Genomic DNA, 18,323 nt, shown 5'->3' on the forward strand with positions numbered 1-18,323 from the left:
AAGTTGTAAATTCTTAAATCCACTTTTGCTTTTGCTGTCTAATTTCACATCAGTCTTAATACAAATTCTTAACAAACCAATCAATGCATCAGGCCTTCGATCTTGTGCAAAATAGCTTTTTATTTTAAAATAGCCTATAGCCTAGTTAGCTCATGGCGAATTTACAAACATATTAACGGAACATCGTGCATCAAAAAGGAGGTAAATATCGATTATTTTATTACTGTATAGCCTATTGACATTCATGTATTGAGAATTGCTATGAAAATAACCAAGTGCTTCGGCTGTGTGTGGAGGAAATACAGCCCGGTTGGATTAAAGGCATAGCACAAAAGGGCGCTTGTTCTGCAATTAAATCCGCTTTTGAAACCCAACATACAAGGTCCCACCAGCCCGTGATATACAATAATAACAATAACAAAAATAATAATAACGACAATTAATAATAACACTAATAATAATAATGTTTGTCATTTAATGAACACGCGCAAGCAAGCATATTGTATTGCACAGTTAGGCTATAAATGAAATGTCACCCCATAACGCATATGACCCCCACTATACAATTGCAAACGAAAGCTGCTCTCAAACACAATTTGTTTCATCTGTGACATTTTCTATTTTTAAAGGCAGAGATTTTGATGCGGGTTTTGGTGTGGAAAGTAGAATGCCGCAAATTAAGAAATGATTAGAAGAATTATTCGTAAAATTCGTTGCAAAACTACAGCTGATGTCTTTTATTTACGAAAATGTTGTGCTTTTTGTTTTTGCCTTTTATTATTGTGGTTTACTTTCCCCCCCCGGCGTTTGTCACAGCCTGCATGAAGCGCGTCCTCTCAGGTTCCGAACGCGCCGAGACAATTTCACAGCGTCCAAAGCCGATTCTCTTTGCTTGTTAATTGAATCGGCTTTCTTATAGTTTAAAATCCACACACACACATGAAAGACAAGCACACAAGCCCATGTAGCTGCGGCCCAAAGTGTATAAGGGGTTTATCTAGCTCTGTAAAGCCAAAGCGGAGATATAAAGACACACACAGAGCTGCAGGCAGAATTTCACCGGCGTGTTTCAATGTTTCCAAATCGTCAAATATCTTCACCTGTTCATGAATGAGGTGAGTGTGTTTCGTATAGGGGCCTGTGGCTACGCGTGCTGGTGGGTGGGTGTGCGCGTGCGCGTGTGGGCTGCTTGTGGCGCGCGCTTTTGTTTTCCCCAATTTATCCTCCAATTCGTTGTTGTTCCAATTGTTGTTATTGAACTAAACTAACAGGCCGACGAGTAAAAGAAACATCAAGTTGAATACAAAAAAAAAAACTATGAGAGGCCCTGAGAGGCCGGTGCTTCTGTGCGCGCGCAACTGAGACGTGCGCGCGCTTTACCACGTAACAGGTCAGCTCGCCTCGCCTTTGCAAAAACAATTTATGCCTTCGCTAAAAAAAAAAAAAAATGTAGCCTATATTTGTCTTTCTGTCAACGTGAATGTAGGCTACAGAAAAAAAGAACATGTATTTATTATGATTACAATTAACATCTTAGACTTTTTTTTAAATTAATCCAGTATTTTGATTAGTATTACGTTGTTATTATTATTATTATTATTATTATTACTATTGTTATTATTGTTGTTGTTGTTACAAAAAATAGCAATTCCAATTATTCAGCTATGTGGTATCTCACATATTAGGAAGAATTTAGTTGCATGATTTCAGAGTTCATTTTGTTTTATATTTCTCCTTCTTCAACTTAAAGGTACGATACCTGCCTTATTTTAAGGTATCGGTAGCCTATTTGTGGCCGTTTTATGATAAGAAACTAGTTCTCCAATTATGACCACTTAGGTTGTTTTGACGTGCCAAATTATTTGTCTCCAACTAGAAATTAGAGGAATAGAAAATAGCCATTATTTATTAATTTATTTTTAATAATTCTATATTGGTCTTTCTTTAATATTATCTGTCCTTTTTGGGGGGAATTTTATGTAGTAGTGGTATCGGTATTTGGTATCAGTACCGGTGACTACACTCAAGAGTTGAGTATCGGTATTGGTCTGGGAAAAAAAGTGGTTTCAAACATTCCTATAACTTAAAAAATTGAATGAAACAAGTTATGATCACATGTTGAAGTTGTTTGTCCAATGTCTGACTTTGTGAGTTGTTTAGAGCACTAGGACCCGGAGCGCAAACAAATTAAGGACGGCCACCACATTTAAGAGGCTTAGTACATCTAATCTATACTTACACACGCGCACGCGCGCGCACACACACACACACACAAACTGAGTATTTCATAAACATCCCATTTTCATACAAGCACGCATACATGTCCCTGCAGAGGCGACCATGCAGGCCGTTGTATTTTCATTTACTTTTCATTTTCTCCAAACTCTTTTATTCCCCTGGTTGACCTCATCCGTCCGTTCCACTTTGTTGGAGAACATTTCCCCATATGTTCTATTTCTCTCATGCAATGTCATTAGAAGGCGGGTAACAATGTGGCCTTCAGTGAACTAGGAGTTTCTTTCTCAGCAAATTGAAGAGAGAGAAGAATTGCAACGGCAAGATTATTTTTGAGTGCAATATTTTATTGCTGCCCTTTTTCTCTGATGCCATAATTATTGTGTAAGGGAGGTTTCATAACGCTTCATTCATGGGTTTCATTCTAGCCAGTGAAGCCAAACCCAAAGCACCAAATCTCACACAAACCTTTCACACTTTCCCAGCTGTTACCTCTGACATCACAACGTCCAATAGATACACACGCTGTCCACAGCATATTTGTATGTCTGTGTATCCACTGTGTGATTATAGTGTGTGTGTGAGACTGTCACACACCCACACATAAACACACACACGCATGCACAGAGTTCAGCCGATTTATCATAATATGCTTTATCTGAAAAGTAAGTATCTTACCTCGGGATAAAGGGAGGAAAGAGGGGTTTGTGGCCAGATTGACAGAGGAAGGGTGGATGGAGAGAATGGAGCACTGGCTGCACATGCAGCCACACAGAGCGGGACATGCACTTTTTTGGCCGGATCGATGACTTTTGATAAGGTAACTGCTGCGGTAGTGTGTGATGGAGAGAGGGGAGGGCCATGCGAGGCAGACTTTGTGTGTGGGCGAGAGAGAGACAGAGACACTGGCTAGCAGTTGTGTACATATGTATTGTGTATATAAGGTTGCAATTGTAACTGTGAGAAAGTGGGTTAAAGAATACATGTGATGGGAAGGGGGGGTGCGATGATCAAACATGGCTGAAACAAGAGAGAGGGACGAGGAAGGGGGCTTATGGGAGGGGCATCGGTGGTGTTTTCTATGATGTGCAACTTTGACGTCTTTGGTTTTCGATATTTTGTCTGCTGCCTTTGAGTGTTTGAGTTTGAAACTTTTCACCGCCGTGATGAGACTGATTTATTATTTGCAGTTCAGTGAAGTTATTATAGTCTGTTTTAAAAAGGAGCATGTGGCAAGAAGTCTATCACGTCTCTCTTGTATATGGGTTGATGTAGATTTCAGCCAATCAAAATGGTATAGGGTCAGAGGGGACAAAAGGTCAACGTGAGCATGTTTATGTGTGCATGTTTTGCATTCTATAGGATAAATGTAGTCGAGAAGGATGTGCGTGAGTCCATATAGAAGGATTAGTGCGTCCAAGTGGACTGGACAGCATAACCAGTACATACAGATTACATAACGTAGGTGGCTAGATGGTTGTATATAAGTTAAATTTATTAGTTCACTAATTCTGTTGACGTTCGGTGTGAAATGTAGAGCCATTGCACATTTGAGGATTTATTATTGTTAATCGTTTGTATGAAAGAGATGCTAGAAACGTTTACTTACGGTTAGCATCAAGTTAGCGATTAGCATCGAGTTAGCGACTAGCGCGTTAGCTAGCGAACGTATTCATGCTAGCTTAGTGTATTGATTATCTTTTTCATAGACAATTGGGGCACAACATTTTATTTTATTTTATACGTGTTTTTTTTATGTTTGTTGTTAGAGTTTTACACCTTCTTGTGTCATCTCGGTGAATAAAGTTGCAAGAGTCATAAACTGGTGTTTCATTGAAGGAGTTATCTACCTGTCTAGGTACAGCAGGGATGTAGCAAGGGCAAAATAAATGTATGTATTAATTAATATTTCTGCAATGAATATTCATCCCTAGCAGGTACAGGTAATGTTTGTCTGCACATAGACACACCTACATGTCTAACGTGCTTGTGATGTTCACATTAGTGTGAACGCAGCATTTTGATCAATTTCACAGACAGCAGCCCCCTGTTGTGTGCATGTGCGTGTCCTGCTGCCTGCTGGGGGTAGACAGACCCCTAATCCACTGCAGACAGCAGCAGGTGGGGTCAGTGTGTGTGTGTGTGTGTGTGTGTGTGGGTGGTGAACATCATTTAGCCCCCTCCTGACCAGAGTCTGTGGCTTAAGCAAGCAACACCTGTTATGTCTTCATACTCATACACATGTGATCAGATGAGTAATTGACCATCTATTTAATGTATATACAGTCACTGGCCACAGAATTAGGTGGAAATGTGCATAACATGTAGAGTAAATTTGACTCTAAACAGAGTCTATTTAGTCCCACTCTAAACATTTGAAAGAGAGTAAAATTAAAATAAATAAATAAAAGTCACTCAAGCGTTGAGGAACAAATCTACAACTTCAGGTTGGGAGACAGCCAATCTACTTCCTGAGCCATGCAGCTCCTACTGTGTGTTAGTATATCGCTCGTGTCAGCTTGAATCATCGTAACTCGAGAGTGCAAAAATGATGTTTTGGTCTCCTTTTGGATATTAAGCAAACAGTAGGAGTGGCATAGCTCAGGTGGTAGAGGGGCAGTCTCCCAAGCAGACGGTTCTGAGTTCGTTCCTCAACCCTTGTGTATTTATTTTATATATATATATATCAGGGGTGGCCAAGTTCGGTCCTCGAGAGCCACTATCCAGCCTGTTTTCCATGTCTTCCTCCTTCAGCGCAGCTGATTCTAATGATCAGCTCATCAGCAAGCTTTGCAGAAGCCCTACAACGATCCTGATCATGAATCAGGTGTGTTAGTGGAGAGAAACATGGAAAACAGGCTGGATAGTGGCTCTCGAGGGCCGAACTTGGCCACCCCTGATATATATATATATATATATATATATATATATATATATACTAGTACAATTTTGTCAAAATCTCTCTTTGCAAAATTTACTTAGAATTTCTGAGTGAAAAATCTTTAATAGTTCTTTTCATGGGATAGTAAAATGTACTATGGATATTTTACTCTCTCTAGACTCTGTTTATCTGTTTAGAGTAAAATTGACTTGAATTTACTGTGTACATACAAATATAGGGCGCTGAAAGGCGACCCACCAGGTTTTCCGTTCGGATGTTGTGACAGGGGGATTTGCCCTTTTAGGAATCAATCAAGTCATTTGAATCTGAATCATTTGCGCTTAACAACAAAAACATTCGTGTTAAAATCGACAGTACTTTATGATAGTGTTCTGTTTTCATTAACTCATTCACTGCCATTGACGGCTATAGACGTCAAAAATTTATTTGAACTAATTCTATTAGTTTTCCACTTTTGTTAATAAGAGTATGAAAACCTAAAAAATATATATGGCGTACATTTAGAACAGATATAACATTTGTGATTAATCGTGAGTTAATTATTGAAGTCATGTGATTAATTACAATGAAAAATGTTATTCACCTGACGTGATTTAAAAAAAAAAAAAGATTATAAAAAATTTGGGGCATCAGGCTATTAAAATTTTAACTGTAATTAATTGCATGACTTCACTAGTTAACTCACGATAAATCACAAATTTAATATCTGTTCTAAATGTACAATAAAAAAACTGTAGGTTTTCACATTCTTGTTAACAAAAGTGGAAAAAAAATGTTTAACTAATAGAAATAGTTCAAATGAATTTTTGACGTCTATAGCCGTCAATGGCAGTGAATGAGTTAACAAAGGTCAGACAGCTATTTATTCAAAAACTGTATAATATTATCTTGAATATTATACTGTAGGTCAAAGATGTACATAGATGTTTTACAGTATGTGGTGAAAAATTTAAACTAAATATGTGCTACAAATATTACAAAGACATAAACATAAATGCGCGCACACACACCCATTGGCATGTACTGTAATTAATTGCTGGTGTGGCTGCAATATAATGTATGCGAGTCGATTTGGGTGCCTTGAGTTGAAGTGGTGCCCTGTAGCATACACATGCACTTCCACCTGCACCCCAACACCCCCCCCCCCCACCCCCCCACCCCAGCCCATATGGCAGTAGACAGCAGTAGTAATCATGGAAGTGGAGCAACAGGCCTTGAGCTTCACTAATCCCCAGCCTCACTCCGACACGTGCCACGCTGATGCATATACCCAAACTGCACGCACACGCAACACACGCACACACACGCTGCATAGACACATGACACACATGCAAACACAATACATTATGAACAATGTTCATCTTATGATTTGCATGACTATGCACACGCATAAAAGAGCCAGTGAACTCGCCACTGGTGCTTGCCGGATTACTAAGAACACTGTGACACGCACTGGATGACTTGAAACCATTTTTTGGCATCCGGCCAGGAAATGTGCGAGTCAATTCAGCCACATAAGCACGAGGTAATATTGTACTTATCAAACAAATAAAAATTATTTCATTTATTTTTTTTTTAAATTCATGTCATAATTGCAGTATTTTATGAAAAGCACCTTGCACGCCAAAAGCATTCCTCTCCACGCGTACACAAAGAGTCCAACACGAAGGCCAAACTCGCAAAACCCTTTAACTGTGACGCAAAAGGAGACAAGGCAACAATGGCTCCCTTATTGTTAATTGGCCGTTTAATCCCGAGGAATGCGTCTGATTAGTGCCCGCCGGTGGGTCGGGGTCTTACTCAACGCTCACAATCGCTTGACAATGGACGGGCTGTGAGAGAGATCTGAGCGCAAGCACTTCTCACACGCCACACACGCACTAACAGGTGGCAAAATGCACACACAAAAAGTAGGGCTGTCAAAATTTAAGTGTTAACTCTAGAGTTCAATTTAAATTCGAAGCATGTTTAAAAAAAGGAACTCCGTTAACTCTACTTCCTGTTGCGGCCTATAACCTGCAGCTAAACTTACACAAAAAAGTAGGGTCAAAAGTAGAGCTGTCAAACGATTACATTTTTAAATCTGATTAATCACATCTTAGAATTCTGATTAATCACAATTAATCGCCTAATAAAAAAAGCATTTTTATCAACATTTTTCCCCCCGCCAAATTTGAAGAGCAAATGTGTTAATATTATGAGGACGTTTTCAACGTTTTTTGATCCACTGCACACGCTCATCCTCCTCTTTTTCTAATCATTTAATTACTTGCATAATTTAAAATAGAAAAAAAATGACCCCGATATCTTGACATGAACATCCATCCATCCATCCATTTTCTTGGCCGCTTTTCCTCACTAGGGTCGCGGGGGTGCTGGAGCCTATCCCAGATGGCTTCGGGCAGTAGGCGGGGTACACTCTGAACTGGTTGCCAGCCAATCGCAGGGCACACAGAGACGAACAACCACACTCACATTCACACCTAGGGACAATTTGGAGAGTTCAATTAACCTGCCATGCATGTTTTTGGAATGTGGGAGGAAACCGGAGTACCCGGTGAAAACCCACGCAAGCACGGGGAGAACATGCAAACTCCACCCAGGAAGGCCGAAGCCCGAAGCCCGGACTCGATCTCACGTCCTCTGCACTGGGAGGCGGACGTGCTAACCAGTCAGCCACCGTGCTGCCTTGACATGAACAAATATTTTAAATGTGATACGCAAACATTTATTAAATGATTTACTTTAATGCATGAATTTATGTTTATTGCTCAAACACAACCTGTGCTACATTAAACCTTAAACCTTACCTGGTCAAAATTAATCGTGCGATTAATCTGCGTTAATTCATGATTAATGCGATAATTTTTGGATGATTAATTAATCAATTAACGCTTTAACTTTGACAGCACTAAAAGCAACCCAATTATGGATCAAAAGTGGACCGATCCACTTTATGGGTCAATTTGACCCGACTTTCTAGTTTGTTTTATACAAAATGGCCCAATTTTTTGAGCTAAGTAAAGGATCTGACCAATATTTATGAGTTGTTTTACGCTGAAAACCCCATTTCTTAACTCAAAGTTGGGTCAAATCGACCCAAGTAGAGGATCGGTCCATTTTTGACCCATAGTTGGGTTGTGAAGGAGCCACTGGCGCCAAGATGGACAAACACAGACTAGGCTATTGGTCATTTTACTTTCAGTTGTCTCAAGTAATTTGCATACTTTACAAAGCCAAATTCAAATCGCATATTAGTTGTACGTTTTTGGCATATGATCTCAGAGCAAATTGATCGTTTTGTTCAACAGTTGTACAGTTGTATTTTTACGAGAGAAAAATTCTATTCAAGGATCAAAGAAAGCTATTAAAATAGTCTTTGATTATAAATATACTTTCTATTTGATGATTTTATATTAATTCACACATTTTTACTCAAGTAAATATATGTTACAAACTTTGTAGAAAAAGTAGAAGAAGAAGTAGAAAACTGCGATTAATCGTGATTAATTAGGGAAAACTGCGCGATTAATTAGTTTTTAAAAAATGAATTGCTTGACTGCACTAAAAACACACATAGTCCAGAGTTATTATATGTTTGGACAACGTCTCATAAACATGATAGGTTGATTTGAGAACATTTTTTAAAAAACAATAAAATGGTAAAGAATTCCGAACATTTTGAAAATTAAGCGTCCTAATGAGGGCTGTGCAAAATTTCACAATTCAATTCAGTGTGATGGATGAATTTGAATTGACTCCACCTCACAAGACTTTGACTTCAATTTGAATTTGAATTACAAGAAGTGGAATTGAATTCAATGCAATTCAGAGGAACTAATTCTCAACAGTGAGAATAAGACTTTCACTAGCGGGCTCCAAACAAAATGTCCAAAATGTTTGGGCAGCCATTTTAAAGACTTAGATAAAGAAAAGTATTCTGGGAAATGAAGGGCTTTTTATACCATCACATCAAACAATTTCAAAGTTGTTACAATTTTAATTATCTGTTTTATCTGTGTAGCCTTTTAATGTTAATTAAAAAAAAAAAGAAACATTACCACACTTTAATTTACTAGTTACTATAATTAAGTACTACAATTTGTTGATATTTTTTTAAATAAAATAACTACTACAATTTAATTTACTATTTACTATAAATAAGTATTGTGCACATAAAATCCTTACAATAATATTTGTATGAAATTCACATATTAAATAGGCTTATATACAGTCAAGCTTCAATCTAAAATTCAATGTAAGTTTGCATCATGAATTTCTTTGAATTTCATGGATTTCAATTCTACTTCCTGCAATTCGAATTTCAATTGCAAATCGTTCCTGCTAATTTCTAGCATGAAAGAAAGCATTGAGGGTTTTTGACATTTGTCATCTTTTTTTCGATACAGATTGTGCGCATTATGGTTGCAGGTGAGCTGGAGCCTATGCCAGCTAATATTCAGTCATAGAAGGGGTCACCAGTCAGTTGTTGGACACATATCAATCAATCAATAGATCAATCAATCAAACAATCTTTATTTGTATAGCACTTTTCAAAGTGCTTTACATAAATTGACATCGAGGTGTTCATTTGTGGAATCATTTTGGCACTAACCTGAAAAGATGCAAGTCACTTGCTGAGTTCAATTTGTTTTTTATTTTTAAAGCTCAAGAAAATTATTTAAATCAGACTTGAGTTGTCAAAACAGCAGAAATTGTGTCATTTCTTTGGATGTATCAGTATGAGTGTATTGAAAATTGTATATGTGAATATGAGGATGAATTATTATGGTGTATGCCTATGAATTAATTACATGTACATATGCTACTGGCAAATGTACGTACATGTCAAAGTGCAGTTGTACACACGAACAGGTTGATACATTTTCTTTCGTTGAAATATATTAACCTATTATTGTATCTATTGAAATAAGTCAAAACATAAGGGGTAGGACTAGAGATGTTTTTTTTACTTCTTCCTACTCCCTTTTGAACATGTAAACTCTTTTCTGTCTTCCGATTCTTGTTTTTTCTTTTTTACTTCAACTTGTATTTTATGTGTTTTTGTTTTTCTACGTTTATATGTTCAATAAACCAACCAACCTACCAACTAGTTTAAAAACAAATCCCCAGCCCACCGCCTCCCACAATACCAAACCATTAAAAAAAAAGTGCATAAACAAACATTCAAAACAAAACAAAACAAAACAATTAAGCAAAAATGTGTGTTTTTTGGGGCTATAACAGGAGAGAAGCTGTTATCTTCACACAGAACAACCAAAGTCAATATTCAAACTCAGGACATCTGGACTGTGATGCAGACGTGGTAACCACTAGTGCACCACGCTGCTGTGGTTTATCAAAAAAAAAAAAAAAATTATTTGACTTTTTTTTTTTAACTAAAATGTCTTGCGTTCCTTTTGTCATTTCCAGCTAAAAGAGATCCGTTTGTGTAATAAAATCAAAATGTGTCCAATGTATGAATAGCCTACTTATGGCCTTAACTGAAGCTATCTTACAATCTTATTAGAATATTCACACACATAATGTATGAGTACATTCAAATAAATTCACATTAACATAACGGACAGTTTACTCCACCCTCTTTGTTTGTCAATGGAAATATCCCGCCAAACAAAAAGTCATCAAAACTGAATATGCAGGTTAATTTTGTACCTTCTGCCATCTACAGTAGTGGAATAGCATTTAAACATCCTGCCTCATGTCACTGAGAAAGAGAGATAAACGAAGATGCATCATTTGTAGTAAAATTATTTTTCAGACCAATTCAGTGAAACTGCTCATTAATGTGATTAGAAATCACTAGTCATTGTTTTTGTGATCTGCAGTGGCCAAAATACTAATAAAGTGTGAATAAATGCATTTAAGGACATTTATGATCATTGGAGGATATTGAAAAAAAAGGGGGATGAGCGTAGTCACGACACAGAAATAACTGAGGTCACAAGTGACAAAGGGCTACGTGTGTGCGCTTTTCTGCATGTGTGTTCCGTAGGCGGTCCCGGCAGGCCGCATCACTGCTGACACACTGCTGCGGGCAAATCCAGCTTAGTGTGTCTAAAACGGGCCTTCGAAATCTGCCACAGGGCCCCTAATGCTAGGACTGCTGTCACCCTCAATCACTCACACACACCTAATCCCCACGCCGTGACCCAACACACAAATACACACACACGTACACACTGCATGAGTGCCCGGCGCTTTTCAGCTCGCCAGGCAGTCCCAGTACCAGGCAAGACCAACCACAGGGTCAACTTTTCATACTGGGGGAAGGAAGCACGGCAGTGATGTGAGGAAGGGAAACATAGATAGTTTGGGGCGAGAAGCAAACGGGAGAGGAAGGGCTGATTGAGGGTTGAGATGTTGGACTCGAGTTAATTTGACTTTTAGTTGAAAGTGAAAGTGTCTAATACTTAAAAAAAGGAAGTCTATCCTAAAGTTTTATTTAGAATAATATGTTCCATGCAGCCTCACTTGTCTAAACGATATTCTGGTTGTTGAATATGAATGAAGCAGCAAAATCCAGCCGCTTTTATCCATCTCAGGGGGCGGCCATTTTGCCACTTGCTGTCTACTGAAAATGATGTCACAGTTGCTCAGGAATCAGGTAATGACCAATCAAGGCTCAGCTTGCGAACGTCACATGACCAAACTCAGAAAACAGCTGAGCCGTGTTTGGCCGTTACCTGAGCACAGAGCAGCTGTGATGTCATCTTCAGTTGACAACAGGTGGCAAAATGGTCGCCCCTTAACTCATTCACTGCCATTGACAGCTATAGACGTCAAACGTTCATTTGAACTATTTCTATTAGTTTAACATTTTTTTCCACTTTTGTTAACAAGAGTATGAAAACCTAGGAAAAAAATGTATTGTATATTTAGAACAGATATAAAATTTGTGATTAATCGTAAGTTAACTATTAAAGTCATGCGATTAATTACAATTAAAACATTTAATTGCCTGCCGCCCCTAATTTTCTTTCTTCTAATCTTTTCTTTAAAAAAAAAAAAAAGATTATTTAAAAAAAAGTATAGGTTTTCATACTCTTAACAAAAGTGGAAAAAATGTTAAACTAATAGAAATAGTTCAAATGAATTTTTGACGTTTATAGGCGTCAATGGCAGTAAATGAGTTAAGATGGATACAAACTTTTTGATTTTGCTGCTTCATTCATATTCTGCAAACGCAAATATCACTTGTAATCAGAATGCCGTATGTAGACTAGTGGGGGTGCAATAGAACATATTACTGTACCAAAAATAATGGGGTTGTTCCCCTTTAAGTATTAGACAGATCTCATTGCTTTTCAACTAAAATTAAAATGTTTAGAGGCTGATTTATTAATACTGTATTAATACCTCGTGGCTTCGAATTGTGCAGCATACAGTTTGTTGCTGCAAACATGTAATTAAACTCATTCACTGCCATTGACGGCTATAGACGTAAAAAATTCATTTGAACTATTTATTAGTTTCACATTTTTTCCACTTTTGTAGTAGAGTATGAAAACCTAGAACATTTTTTTACTGTACATTTAGAACATATATAGAATTTGTGATTAATCGTGAGTTAACTAGTAAAGTCATGTGATTAATTACAATTAAAAAAATTAATCACCTGATGCCCCTAATAAAAAAAGAAGAAAAGATTATTAAAAATTAGGGGTGTCAGATTATTAAAATTTTTAATTGTAATTAATCGCATGACTTCAATAGTTAACTCATGATTAATCACAAATTTTATATCTGTTCTAAATGTACAATAAAAAAATTCTAGATTTTCATACTCTTGTTAACAAAAGTGGGAATTTAACTAATAGAAATAGTTCAAATTAATTTTTGACGTCTATAGCCGTCAATGGCAATAAATGAGTTAATGCTGTATTCACAGATGTACAGGTTATCCACGCCCACTTAACATCATAGATGCTGCCTTTTGAACTTTGTACTGAAAACAGTCCTGATGTTCCCACAACGTCCATGATTTCCAGAAATCGTTTTGAAATGTGGATTCGTTGACTGCCCACATGGCAAGATCCTTTACACAATGATTCTGTTTTTTTTTTTAAGGGTCAAAGGTCGCGGGCATTCAATGTTGGTTTGTGGCCTTTCTCCTGATTCTCCGAATCTTCTGTCGATATTATGGATCGTAGATGATGACATCTCTAACTGCCTTTGCAATTTTATATTGATAAACATTGTTGCTAAATTGTTAAAGTGTGTTCTCACGCAAGTAGTCAACCTCATCTCGTCCTTGCTTGTGAACAACTGAGCCTTTTGAGGATGTCTGTGTGTGTGCACAACATCCTAACGTGATCGGAATTGTCGTTAACATGTCGTTTCAACAGCTGCTAACGATAACACCATTACTGTAGATTTGCTTTTATGTTGATTCAAATGGAGCGGGATTGTGCAGGGTTGCATACGGTAATGTTGTGGTTGGGGTGTTTACATGTCACTCAAGAAATTCTTAGAAATATAGCTGGCAGAGTTATGTTTAGGAGCATTCGGGTCAAACTCACAGTCTTGATAATACCCCATTGTTATATTATTAACTCATTCACTGCCATAAATTCATGAAAAAAAAAAGATGATTAAAAATTAGGGGCGACAGGCGATTAACATTTTTAATTGTAATTAATTGCATGACTTCACTAGTTAACTCATGATTAATCACAAATTTTATATCTGTTCTTCATGCACAATAAAAAAAATCTAGGTTTTCATACTCTTGTTAACAAAAGTGGGGGGAAAAAAGCTAAACTATTAGATATAGTTCAAATGAACTTTTTACGTCTATAGCCGTCAATGGTAGTGACTGAGTTAAAAATGTTTGCTATTAAATATTGATATGTTTCCAGAGTGTATCATCAAACCCAGTTGAGTATGTGTATATGTGTAACACATATAATAATAAAATAAAAAATAATCCAGAATTTGGCAGCTTTGCAGTAAACAAAATGATTGGAAAGATTGTTCAGCTTCCATCCACTGATCACGTGTACTCAAGTGAATGTTTTTTTTTTCCTCTCCACAGGTTAGCCTTCCCACACAGAACATGAAGACCACAGACAGCAGCATGTCTTCACAAATCATCTCAGCCTCCTCAAATGCCCGCAACTCACAGTATAGCTGTTGTAGTACCAGTAATGAAAAATGTAAGGTACAGTATGAATATGCAAAACTAAGTTGACATTTGTATGCATTTAAGACAACCATGAATCTTCATGACCCAGCAAGCATAAAGTGGATTCAGTAGAGCGTTACGTTACCAGGTCTATTAATATAACTTGGAGCATCTTGTACGATAGCTTTAAGTAGACTAGCAGGACTGTTGCTGCTCTCACTCTCTTACTGCTACAGACCTCTCAGCCTAAATCCATTATTGTGTCTGAGGAGGATCCGACATCCTTCTTTGCAAGTCTCGAGCACGGGCGTGCTAACTATAGTGCCTTTGACTGTTAATAGGAAATAAATTTCTACCACCTTTCCTATTATTACTTTTTTTTTTTATTAACTCATTCACTGCCATTGACGGCTATAGACGTCAAAAACTCATTTGAACTATATTAGTTTCACATTTTTTTCCACGTTTGTTAACAAGACTATGAAAACCTAGTTTTTTTTTATCGTGCATTTATAACAGATATAAAATTTGTGATTAATCGATTAATTACAATTTTAAAAATGTATTTGTCTGATGCCCCTAATTTTTTATAATCGTTTCTTCTTTTGTTAATTAGGGACATTGGGTGATTAGAATTTTTAATAATTAATCACAGGGCTTCACTAGTTAACTCAAGATTAATCACAAATTTTATATCTGTTCTAAATGTACAATGCATTTTTTTTCTAGGTTTTCATTCTCTTGTTAACAAAAGTGGAAAAAAAATGTGAAACTAATAGTTCAAATTCATTTTTGACGTCTATAGCCGTCAGTGGCAGTGAATGAGTTAAAAGGGCAATGAAAAGTAAATTACTTCGACTGTTTTGGGTATTTTATATATTTTTAATGAATACATTTTATATACAAATACACATTTCATTAGAGGGGTTGAATAATGACACAACAGATAAAAAAAACTAATAGGAATATTATTGATATGACATCACAGAATTTTAGAATCATGTCGGCTACACAGTAAATTCTGTAGAGTAAATTTTACTCTAATAAGAGTCTATTTGGTCCCACTGTAAAAAGAGTATAATTTACACTTGGAAGAGAGTTAAATATTAGTAAAATAGTATTTTATATTTATATATATATCCATCCATCCATTTTCATATATATATATATATTAGTGTTTACGAGACAATTTGTCTATCCCATGAAAAAAAATACAGTATTAAAGATTTTTCACACAGAAACTCAAGGCGAGATTTTGACTAAATTTGACTATTGTGTGGGTAATGGAGAAATGCTCTGCAAGGCAAAATATGATACTTGTGAGCAAAGATTTTTGTTATCTCCATCCGGCCCATGTATAACCCAGCCTGTATTCTTCTATTGTTCATATACTGTCACTGTTTTGTATATGATTAAGGTGAGAAAAGCAATACTCTTTAACATGTGCATGTTGCATTATTATTGTATTTTGGAAAACGATGTGTTACTTTTATGAATAAAAGTACAAAAGGAGATCCAATGTGGTGCCGTCTGTCATTGTTTGAAATGTTTTTACTGCAATGATTGGATCAAGTTCTGTTGATCTATGTTCAGAAATAGACAGCATGTTGGTGGTCCACATTAATTGAGAAGGACAGTGATCCGTAACCCCACATCCTGACGGGTCACCGTGGAAACTGAAGAGAGGACATGCACACAGGCACACATAATAGGTCATGTTCAGGCTAACACCCACCCACACGCACACCGTCACAGTTAGGTGTAATTGTCTCAGGAGTCAAAATAGATGTGGCTGGTTGTTTGCCTTCTACAAAGTGCAGACAAACTTGACTGCATATACCGGTAGTGCTTCATAAACTTTATTGACAACAACAACTTTTGAACAAAATAAGTGAAATCATATTATTTTTCGTGGCACCCTTAATAACCTCTCATGGCACAATGCATCCGAGAATCATTGAATTGCAGCATTTAGTGCAGGGGAGGGGGTTCCAAATCAGGGGTCACAGGTCACTGATAAAAGGTTGAGAGCCACTGCTTATTGCTCAAGAACCCCGATCCAACCTGTTTTCCAGGATCAAATAATCAGAATCATTTTCAGGCTTCTGCAGCGCTTGCTGCTGGTCACCTGATCATGTGATTCAGGTTTGCGTGTTGGACGAGGCAGAGCAGTGGTTCTCGACCTTTCCATCATTGTCTGATTTATTCAACTTTGGAATTCTATTTGTATTCATGTGGTCTCTTTGAACTATTTGGAAATAAAAAGACATAACTAAAATAAAAAAAAAGAAAGTAATTATAAATAAAGATTTGTGCACATAAATCAACATAAAGTGTTCTGTTCTCGAATAGAAATAATTAACTGAATTTAAAAGGTTATTTTTGACAAGTTGGGTTGAACCACTCTGGTATGGGAGAGATGCACGTTTTTAGGACATTGTAATAGAATAGCCTACTAAAATGCATTTTATTTTTCATATACTGTACTTTTTAGATATATTTTAACATCTCACGTACCCCCCGGAGTGCCGTCAGGTACCCCCAGGGGTACACATACACCCATTTGAGAACCACTGCTCTTGAGGACCCGACTTGGAGACGCCCTTGTATTGAAATTAAGTTACTCAGTCACAACTACTAGTACACAATACCGCCACCTACTGGTCATTTGAGGCATCTTCAGTTAATCTGCTCCAATGGACAGAACTGGAAAATGGTTGTACCGCTTAGGACAGTTAGCTGTCTCACTAGCGCCATCTGCAGCTACGGTTGCAAAAGAACAACAAGAGCTTTAGCAATGAGATATTGACTCATTGAGTCATTTGCCTATAATTAATGTGAATAACTTCCTTTTTTTTCATGAACAATGAATACCTTTCAAATAGAGCTGTCAAATGATAAAACATTTTTAATCAGATTAATCACATTTTAGAATTTTGATTAATCACGATTAATTGCTTAATTAAAAGGCTTTTTTATCAACATTTTTTGCCCGCCAAATTTGAAGAGCACCTTTTATGTGTTAATTATTTTAACATAAGAAAGAAAAAAAAGATCCACTGCACACGCTCATCATCCTCTTTTTCTAATCAGTTAATTACTTGCATAATTTAAAATGGGAAAAATGACCCCAGTAGTTCGACATGAAGAAATCTTCAGAATGTCATACCGAAACATTTTTTAAATGCTTTACATTAATGCATGTCGTTATGTTTATTGCTCAAACACAACCTGTGCTAAATTTAATGTAGCCATCCGCTGTCAAGATAAAGGATCATCTGTGGTCGAAATTAATAGTGTGATTAATCTGCATTAATCCTAGGAGTGGGAATCTTTGAATGTCTCACGATTCCGATTTTTGGGTCTGCATTTCGATTCAGAATCTATTTTTGATTAAGAACTGTGCTGTCCTCGCTCCGAAGCGTCTTGATTTCACCAGCTAGACAGCGAGTTAACGACGTTCCAAATAACCAGACTTTGTTTTCCTTTTGGGCTGTCTATTTGAACAATGGCCTCTGACCATTACCCTCTTTAGGTCGTCATAAAACTACAAAAAAACAATAACAAACAATGTGTATTAGCTAACTGTACACGACACACTCTCATGCTAATAGCTAGTTACATTGCACAACAGTCTCTTATCTCTAATACTGTCCTAAATTAACTAAAATGAATACAAAGTGTTATTTTCTTAACATCACATGTACTTACGGACAATTCTTGCCTAAAGCAACAACGAAACAGGATCCAACAGTTCGCGTAGCACATAAACAAGTCTGCGTTGTGTGCTGCCACATTGGAATTTTCTCTTCTACCAAAACAATGAACAAAGCAACCCCTGGAGGGCGCTCTAAGGTTGCACAAACTCAAACGGTGACCTTCTGAAGGGCAGAATAAGAACGCTTTTTGATTCAAAATGATTTGATTGACAATGATTTTTGCTTCAATCTATAGATATGCAAGGAATTGTAGTGAGCTACTCCAGTCTGACCCGCTAATGCTAATTAGCGCGCTACATGTGGCACTTTTATTACTCAA

The 18,323-nt window shown here is 36.9% G+C and overlaps 1 long non-coding RNA gene across 2 annotated transcripts; it reads left to right on the forward strand.

Annotated features, from left to right (window-relative positions):
* The first annotated feature begins 958 nt into the window (after positions 1–958).
* LOC144051712 (uncharacterized) lies at positions 959–15,799 on the forward strand. 2 transcript variants are annotated; one of them, XR_013294022.1, is made up of 2 exons: positions 959–1,115; positions 14,196–15,799. It is a non-coding gene; the product is annotated as an uncharacterized LOC144051712 (long non-coding RNA). The 2 variants fall into 2 exon arrangements; XR_013294021.1 differs by lacking the exon at positions 959–1,115 and adding an exon at positions 2,036–3,055.
* Positions 15,800–18,323: the final 2,524 nt, after the last annotated feature.

Source organism: Vanacampus margaritifer, chromosome 5, assembly GCF_051991255.1.
Source record: "Vanacampus margaritifer isolate UIUO_Vmar chromosome 5, RoL_Vmar_1.0, whole genome shotgun sequence".
Lineage (NCBI taxonomy): Eukaryota > Metazoa > Chordata > Actinopteri > Syngnathiformes > Syngnathidae > Vanacampus > Vanacampus margaritifer.